Genomic DNA, 10,516 nt, shown 5'->3' on the forward strand with positions numbered 1-10,516 from the left:
TCCTGGACCATGATATTTATAACTTTATGGTTTCAAATATATGTGAATGGTCAGTTTAGGCTAAATGTTGAGGCATTGTAATAGCCTACTGAAAGGATACTACACAAAAGGTGCTATCTAGAACCTAAAAGGGTTCTTCGAACCCATTTGAATAATTATTTTTGGTTACAGGTAGAACCCTTTTGAGTTCCATGTAGAACCCTTTCCACAGAGGGTTCTACATGGAACACAAACAGGTTCTACCTGGAATCAAAACGGGTTCGCCTATGGGGACAGCCGAAGAACCGTTTTGGAACTCTTTTTTTCTGAGTGTACCTAACCTTTTCTCTAATTTAATCAAATTAGCCTGAGCTGTTCTTGCTCTGCAGGTTTTATTGATCTGAAGACGTCAGACATTTGACAGCACAAAAACTGTCTCAAAGGGTAATGTATTCATTAATACGCACATATTTGATCTCGACACCAAACTTTCAGTTGCATCAAGTGGTTGTCTCTTATCGTCAGATATTTGAGGAGTGCCAAGGATAACATACCTGCAGGCTAGCCTATGCAGTGTCCCCACTAGATATCAACGACAAACAGATACATCTTGCTTAATTAATGAAAGTCACTCGATGATAGGCATATCTGTCTGACAATGCCATTTTAATCGTTCCTTAGAGTTAAGCGATTATTACAAGTGAATTGATTGGATTCAATTTAATTGAATTGAATGGATTTGATTGTTTGCGCTGGTGTTAGACAAAATAATCTCCAATCCATTGCCTAATCTCCAATCAAAATCACCAATTGGGCCATTTATACGCAGGCCTAGGCTAGCCTGCGTAAAAATCATATCCAGTCGACTAGTTTTTAAAAACCTCTCAAATTCAACATAAAGCTTGTGTTGTGTCTTATAAGGAGTTGCTCCCTGGTCTCATAGACTAGACGTCAGCGGGGTTTAGGTGGCTTAGGCTTTACAGTGAGTCAAATCGTGGGCACCGTCCGAGTGAACAAGAGACATCAGCATGTTATGCCATGGTGCACTTGACTGGCGGGCCTTGGGGTAATTACGCACGCTTAGGTATTCAAACAGATAAAGCAATATTGTGCAACACTCTTTGGTGTTTCTCTCACAGTCAGAGCCGGCCAGTATTATCACCACGCGCATGTAAAGCAGCAATGGAATTCAGTCACTTGGGTGACCAGGCAGAGGGCAATGGTTGGTATGAGGTAAACGCATCCAGGTTAATGATACTTCGTGCGTGGAGCGAGACTAACTGTGATCTTCCGATACAGACAAATAGACTGCTGGCGTCTCTTTGGAGTTCTCTCAGTTGCCATCAGTTTTCAGTTGTTTTCTCATCAGACTGTTCCATAATGGTGTTTTTTTTCTCTCCATTTAATAGCCTACAGGACTTGTTTTCGGATGTATGTTCCACTTCTATTTTCATTGGTGGTCTTATGCAAGCAATTGTCCAGTCAGAAGTTGTATATTCTTTGTGATGAGTCAGCCTGGTCTCATAGACTAGAAGTAACATATTAAACATAAATACGGAATACAGAAATACAGACAATTAGTATGATATGTTACATTTGGTATGGTTACATAAGACAGATGGTTACTTAAAGTGGAACTGACAGCGTTTTAACCACTTTGCAGATATAACACAAACAACTAAATTAACCGAAAGGTTGCTGGATCTAATCCCTGAGCTGACAAGGCAGAAATCTGTTGTTCTGCCCATGAGCAAGGCAGTTAGCCCACTGTTCCCTGGGTGCCGAAGAGGTGGATGTCGATTAAGGCAGCCCCCCGCACCTCTCTGATTCAGAGGGGTTGGGTTAAATGCGGAAGACACATTTCAGTTGAATACATTCAGTTGGACAACTGACTAGGTATCCCCTTTTTATTGTTGTATGTTCGATAAAATTGTGAAGCTCCCAAATGTAAGAGGACTCCCGTCGTATTCACATATTCGCTGAAATCCATTCAGGTGTATTTTGTGTCTTTTGGCGAATGCGTTTTAATGATCTAAAGTTGTGATGTTGCTACTGCCTGTAAACACAGTCCAGTTCAAAGATAACGAGGGCAGGCCTGTGTGGCAGTCGCATACAGGCCCACTGTAGCTCTGATTGGCTAAGGCGCACCGGTCTGCTTAGACTCCGGTCCTGGACAAGACAGATGTTTTTATTAGGTTTTATTTACTGCAGTGTTGATTCATTGTCCAAACGCATGGCCACTTTCCCACTCTATAGTGGTATAGAATTTTCACTATGCGTCTTTCCCAAACATTCTATGAATTTATGAAAATGTGAAAATGCTTGTCAGAAAATATGAAAAAAGGTGTTAGATTCTTCCTGGGGGTGTATATGAACAGATTTTAACAAGATTTCAGGTTGCTAAAACGCTGCCACTTCCACTTTAAGGCAAAAATGAAAGTAGGACGGTTGGTCAGGGTGGATGGGTAGGAGTATAATGCTAGGAATATAGTTGGGTAGGCGTATAACCCAAATGTTGCATGTTCGAATCTCATCACGGGCAACTTTAGCATTTTAGCTAATTAGCAACTTTGTAACTACTTACTACTTTTTAGCTACTTTGCAACTACTTAGCATGTTAGCTAACCCTTCACCTAACCTTAACCCCTAACCCTTAGCCTAGCTAACGTTACCCACCTAGCCACACAGCTAACGTTAGCCACAAATTGGAATTTGTAACATATCATACGGTTTGGAAATTTGTAACACATTGTATGAATTTGCAATTCGTAACATATCATACGAAATGGATGATGGACATCCACAAATTAATACATACCCAGGGGTGAAAGTAAGCTGGAACGGTCCGGTACAGATTACATGCAAAATAAATAGTGGGAGTACTCTGTACCGGTAAACCATGAGCCTATCACAATAATTAAAACATAGATTCTAAGAAAACTGTAGGCTATTACATTATTTATCATTACTGCTTGTCAGTCGCATAAAACATTTGTGAATAGACTCAACAATAGCACTGAAATGTTGCCAAGGCAGAGATGAGTGGCCGAGACCCGGTGAACGCATCAATTCAAGTTACAAGACTTGTGTAGGCCTAATGAATGATTGTAAGTGGTCTCTTTAAATTCATCAAATGGCACTGTATGGATACCGGAATTATTTTAGTGTGGAGTACACTCTTAGAAAAAAGGGTTCCAAATGGGCTCTTCGACTGTCCCCATAGAATAACCATTTTTTGTTCCAGGTAGAACTATTTTGGGTTCCATGTAGAACCTCTGTGGAAATGGTTCTACGTGGATCTCAAAAGGGTTCTACTTGGAACCAAGAAGTGTTCTTTAAGGGGTTCTCCTATGGCAGGGTTCCCCAACTGGCAGGCAGCCATTGGGCTGAATTTAGCCTGTGGGTGGTTTTATTTGGCACCCAAAGTTTTCTGAGCAAAAATAAGAAAAAAAAAGAATATTTTATTTAAATGTTTTATTGTTGGACTGTGAAAACACCAGGAGAGATTTTAATTTGAGAATTCTGTTCCCAAGTATTCCCACGTATAATAGAGAGACACGTGATCATACACAAATGTAAGCAAGGTTTGAAAATATTATGTTTTAGTTAAATATTATATCTGTTTGGGATTCTTGTAGTCAATTTGCAGTCAAATGATTTGTAATTATGTTCCAGCCACCCGACCATCCGCTCAAGAAAAAATCGTCCAGTGGCTGAATCTAATTGATGATCCCTGTCCTATGGGGACAACCAAAGAATCATGTTAGGTTCTAGATGGAACCTTTTTTTTTCTAAGGTTGTAGCCTAATAGTTGGAATAGTAACTGAAGCTTGGAAAAGATGGCGCCGGAAGAAATAGTAGCTGTTTTACGGGCGCCTTATAACGAACCAGGGCGAGACGCAGATGTAGATGGTTTGAGTCTCTGATATTTATTATAATCCAAGGGGCAGGCAAGAGACAGGTCATAGACAGGCAAAAGATCATAAACCAGGTCAGAGTTCAGGAGGTACAGAGTGGCAGGCAGGCTCGAGGTCAGGGCAGGTAGAATGGTCAGGCAGACGGGCTCAGAGTCAGGGCAAGGGTCAAAAACGGAGATAAGGAAAAAGCAGGAGCACAGAAAAACACGCTGGTTGACTTGACAAGACAAGACAAACTGGCAACAGACAAACAGAGAACACAGCAATAAATACCCAGGGACTAATGGGGAAAACAGGTGACACTTGGAGATAGGTGGAGACAATCAAAAAGACAGGTGAAACAGATCAGGACGTGATACGCCTAACCAATTGTGCTATTATGTGGGGGTTTTTGCATTATTTGTAACTTATTTTGTACATAATGTTTCTGTCACCGTATCTTACGGCAAAAAAGAGCTTCTGGATATCAGGACAGTGATCACTCACCTCGGATTAGACAAAGATTTTTTCTTCAACAAGCAGGACGCACAGGATGTACTTTTTTTCCAAGAGAAAAAGACGCAGGTATAGAGGACACAGGGCGGGGTGCCTTGTAAGGATCCGCCAATGGCGAGTGGGAATTTTGCCCTTACCATCAGTATTACTTGCCAACGTACAATCATTGGACAATAAATTAGACGAGGTACGATCACGAATATTCTACCAACCGGACATCAAAAACTGTAATATATTATGTTTCACCGAATCATGGCTGAATGACGACATGGATAACATTTAGCTGGCGGGATATTCGCTGTACCGGCTAGATAGAACAGTAAACTCCGGTAAGATGAGGGGTGGGGGTCTGTGTATATTTGTAAACAACAGCTGATGCACGAAATCTAAGGAAGTCTCTAGATTTTGCTCGAATGAAGTAGAGAATCTCATGATAGGCTGTAGACCAAAAATTCTAGATCACCTTTACTCCACACACGCGTACAAAGCTCTCCCTCGCCCTCCATTTCGCAAATCTGACCATAATTCAATCCTCCTGATTCCTGCTTACAAGCAAAAATTAAAGCAGGAAGCACCAGTGACTTGGTCTATAAATAAGTGGTCAGATGAAGCAGATGCTAAACCACAAGACTGTTTTGCTAGCACAGACTGGAAAATGTTCCGGGATTCTTCCGATGGCATTAGGGAGTACACCACATCAGTCAATGGCTTTATCAATAAATGCATCGAGGACGTCGTCCCCACTGTATGTACAGTTGAAGTTGGAAGTTTACATACACTTAGGTTGGAGTCATTGAAACTCGTTTTTCAACCACTCCACAAATTTCTTGTTAACAAACTATAGTTTTGGCAAGTTGGACAGGACATCTACTTTGTAATTTTTCCAACAATTGTTTACAGACAGATTATTTCACTTATAATTCACTGTATCACAATTCAAGTGCGTCAGAAGTTTACATACACTAAGTTGACTGTGCCTTTAAACAGCTTGGAAAATTCCAGAAAATGATGTCATGACTTTGGAAGCTTCTGATAGGCTAATTGACATCATTTGAGTCAATTGGAGGTGTACCTGTGGATGTATTTCAAGGCGTACCTTCAAACTCACTGCCTCTTTGCTTGACATCATGGGAAAATCAAAAGAAATCAGCCAAGACCTCAGAAAATAAATTGTAGACCTTCACAAGTCTGGTTCATCCTTGGAAACAATTTCCAAACGCCTGAAGGTACCACATTCATCTGTACAAACAATAGTATGCAAGTATAAACACCAGGGACCACGCAGCCGTCATACCGCTCAGGAAGGAGAAACATTCTGTCGTCTAGAGGTGAACGTACTTTGGTGCGAAAAGTGCAAATCAATCCCAGAACAACAGCAAAGGACCCTGTGAAGATGCTGGAGGAAACAGGTACAAAAGTATCTATATCCACAGTAAAACAAGTCCTATATCGACATAACCTGAAAGGTCGCTCAGCAAGGAAGAAGCCACTGCTCCAAAACCGCCATAAAAAAGCCAGACTACAGTTTGCAACTGCACATGGGGACAAAGATCGTACTTTTTGGAGAAATGTCCTCTGGTCTGATGAAACAAAAATAGAAATGTTTGGCCATAATGACCATTGTTATGTTTGGAGGAAAAAGGGGGAGGCTTGCAAGCCAAAGAACACCATCCCAACTGTGAAGCACAGGGGTGGCAGCATCATGTTGTGGGGGTGCTTTGCTGTACGAGGGACTGGTGCACTTCACAAAATAGATGACTCAAGAGGAAGGAAAATTATGTGGATATATTGAAGCAACATCTCAAGACATCAGTCAGGAAGTTAAAGCTTGGTCACAAATGGGTCTTCCAAATGGACAATGACCCCAAGCATACTTCCAAAGTTGCGGCAAAATGGCTTAAGGACAACAAAGTCAAGGTATTGGAGTGGCCATCACAAAGACCTGACCTCAAACCTATAGAAAATGTGTGGGCAGAACTGAAAAAGCGTGTGCGAGCAAGGAGGCCTACACACCTGACTCAGTTACACCAGGTCTGTCAGGAGGAATGGGCCAAAATTCACCCAATTTATTGTTGGAAGCTTGTGGAAGGCTACCCGAAACGTGTGACCCAAGTTAAACTATTTAAAGGCAATGCCACCGAATACTAATTGAGTGTATGTAAACTTCTGACCCACTGGGAATGTGATGAAAGAAATAACAGCTGAAATAAATAATTCTCTCTACTATTATTCTGACATTTCTCATTCTTAAAATAAAGTGGTGATCCTAACTGACCTAAAACAGGGAGTTTTTACTAGGATTAAATGTCAGGAATTGTGAAAAACTGAGTTTAAATGTATTTGGCTAAGGTGTATGTAAACTTCCGTCTTCAACTGTACATACCCCAACCAGAAGCCATGGATTACAGTGAACATTCGCACTGAGCTAAAGGGTAGAGCTGGTGCTTTCAAGGTGCAGGACTCTAACCCGGAAGCTTATTAGAAATCCTGCTATGCCCTCCAACAAACCATCAAACAGGCAAAGCGCCAATACAGGACTAAGATTGAATCGTACTACACCGGCTCCAATGCTCATCGGATGTGGCAGAGCCTGCAAACTATTACAGACTACAAAGGGAAGCACAGCTGTGAGCTGCCCAGTGACACGAGCCTACCAGACAAGCTAAATCACTTCTATGCTCGCTTCGAGGCAAGCAACACTGAGGCATGCATGAGCGCATCAGCTGTTCCAGACGACTGTGTGATCACGGTCTCCGTAGCCGACGTGAGTAAGACCTTTAAACAGGTCAACATTCACAAGCCTGCTGGGCCAGACGGATTACCAGGACGTGTGCTCCAGGTATGTGCTGACCAACTGGCAAGTGTCTTCACTGACCTTTTCAACATGTCCCTGATTGAGTCTGTAATCCTAAATGTTTCAAGCAGACCACCATAATCCCTGTGCCCAAGAACACTAAGGTAACCTGCCTAAATAACTACAGACCCGTAGCTTTCACATCCGTAGCCATGAATTGATTTGAAAGGCTGGTAATGGCTCACATTAACACCATTATCCCAGAAACCCTAGACCCACTCCAATTTGCATACCGCTCAAACAGATCCACAAATGATGCAATCTCTATTGCACTCCACACTGCCCTTTCCCACCTGGACAAAAGGAACACCTACGTGAGAATGCTATTCATTGACTACAGCTCAGTGTTCAACACCATAGTGCTCTCAAAGCTCATCACTAAACTAAGCATCCTGGGACTAAACACCTCCCTCTGCAACTGGATCCTGGACTTCCTGACGGGCCGCCCCCAGGTGGTGAGGGTAGTTAGCAACATCTGCCACGCTGATCCTTAACACTGGAGCCCCTCAGGGGTGCGTGCTCAGTCCCCTCCTGTACTCCCTGTTCACCCACGACTGCATGGCCAGGCATGACTCCAACACCATCATTAAGTTTGCAGACGACACAACAGTGGTAGGCCTGATCACCGACAACGACAAGACAGCCTATAGGGAGGAGGTCAGAGACCTGGCCAGGTGGTACCAGAATAACAACCTATCCCTCAACGTAATCAAGACAAAGGAGATGATTGTGGACTACAGGAAAAGGAGAACCGAGCACGCCCCCATTCTCATCAACGGGGCTGTAGTGGAGCAGGTTGAGAACTTCAAGTTCCTTGGTGTCCTCATCACTAACAAACTAGAATGGTCCAAGCACACCAAGACAGTTGTGAAGAGGGCATGACAAAATCTATTCCCCCTCAGGAGACTCAAAAGATTTGGCATGGGTCCTCAGATCCTCAAAAGGTTCCACAGCTGCAACATCGAGAGCATCCTGACTGGTTGCATCACTGCCTGGTATGGCAACTGCTCGGCCTCCAACCGCAAGGCACTACAGGGGGTAGTGCGTACGGCCCAGTACATCACTGGGGCTAAGCTTCCTGCCATCCAGGACCTCTACATCAGACGGTGTCAGAGGAAGGCCCTAAAAATTGTAAAAGACCCCAGCCACCCCAGGGGTCTTTGGTACGGCAACTGCATGGCAAGCGGTAGCGGAGCGCCAAGTCTAGAACCAAAAGGCTTCTCAACAGCTTTCACCCGTGTCGTCGTCGTCGTCCCCGCCAACCCCTCTTTTACGCTGCTGCTACTCTCTGTTTATCATCGATGCACAGTCACTTTAACTATGCCTACATGTACATATTACCTCAATTAGCCTGACTAACCAGTGCCCCCACACATTGACTCTGTACCGGTACCACCTGTATATAGCCTCGCTACTGTTTTTTTCACTGTCATTTTACAGTTTTTAAAAAAAAATTTCTTTACTTATCTATTGTTTACCTAATACCTATTTTTTTACTTAAAAATTGCACTGTTGGTTAGGGCTGGTAAGTAAGCATTCGGCGCACGTGAAACTTTGATTTGATTTTAATGTCGGCCTCACATGTAGCCTATTATAATATTAACTCCTTCAGAATTAAGAATTCCTCACAGTAAAATGATTGTACCAAATCTTAATTTTGTCTCCAGAATAGATCTCTGGAAAATATGATTTCTTTGTTTCAGCATCTTGAGAGAATGCAAATGCGCTCTTAGGGACCTGTTGTGTAACTTTCTTTCAGCAACATAAAAGCTGACAGTATTTAATTTTCAACCACATAGAATATGCATCCAAGATTAACTGAAATACTATTAGAAACATGTTGGATCATTTTTACAGCTTTTAATTTCCTTAAAACGGGTCAAACTGATTGGCCATTTGGAAATCTCCCTGGTCCCTGAACGTCCTCACTATGTGAGAGAAGCAGAAATGAAGGATAAAACTTTACTGATGTCAACTACACTGAAAATATATATATAAATGCAACATGCAAAAGTTTCATAGATTTTACTGAGTTATAGGTCATATAAGGAAATCAGTCAATTGAAATAAGTTCATTAGGCCCTAATCTATGGATTTCACATGACTGGGCCTGGGAGGACATAGGCCCACCCACTTGGGAGCCATGGCCACCCACTGGGGAGCCAGGCCCAGCCAATCAGAATTAGTTTTTCTCCATAGAAGGGCTTTATTACAGCAATACTCCTCAGCACCCCGCTCAGACGATCCCGCAGGTGAAGAAGCCGGATGTCGAGGTCCTGGGCTGGCGTTGATACTGCCAAATTCTCTAAAATTGCATTGGAGGCGGCTTATGCTAGAGAAATTAACATTAAATTATCTGGCAATAGCTCTGGTGGGCATTCCTGCAGTCAGCATTCCAATTGCACGCTCCCTCAAAACATGAGACATCAGTGGTATTGTGTTGTGTGACAAAACTGCACATTTTAGAGTGGCCTTTTATTGTCCCCAGCGCAAAGTGCACCTGTGTAATTAATGATCATGCTGTTTAATCAGCTTCTTGATATGCCACACCTGTCAGGTGGATGGATTATCTTGGCAAAGGAGAAATGCTCACTAACAGGGATGTAAACAAATGTGTGTACAACATTTGAGAGAAATAAGCTTTTTGTGCATGTGGAACATTTCTGGGATCTTTTTATTTCAGCTCATGACACGTGGGACCAACACTTTACATGTCGCGTTTATATTTTTGTTCAGTATAGATTGTTGATGATGCATTGATCCTTCTATCAATTTATGACATTCTTGTGAGCAAGGCTTTATTTAGTATTCTAGACGAGCATCAAATGACAAGAGAAGCTGCATGCATCTAATTATAGACAAATTGACTTACAAATAGTCTACCAATTGTCGAAAATGATAAGCAAAAAATGATGTAAATGTGTCTTTAAAAAAATTAATCCTGCACCGCCTGTCTTTCTGCCCTCCCTGAGTAACGTGCGCAGGTAGCCTACATGAAAACATCATGACTGGTTGTGTTTATACCACATTAAAAGGTAGACTAATACATTTTAAAAGTTAAATGACACATCTTTACTATTAGGCCCATGGAGATCCTATTAAATGAATAGGGCTTCACATGGGTTCCTGTGTGGCTCAGTTGGTAGAGCACGGCACTTGCAATGCCAGGGTTGTGGGTTTGATTCCCACGGGGGACAAATATGAACACGTATGCACTCACTACTCTAAGTTGCTCTGAATAAGAGTGTCTGCTAAATGTATTCATTGATTA

This window comes from Salvelinus namaycush, chromosome 3, assembly GCF_016432855.1.
Source record: "Salvelinus namaycush isolate Seneca chromosome 3, SaNama_1.0, whole genome shotgun sequence".
Classification (NCBI taxonomy): domain Eukaryota; kingdom Metazoa; phylum Chordata; class Actinopteri; order Salmoniformes; family Salmonidae; genus Salvelinus; species Salvelinus namaycush.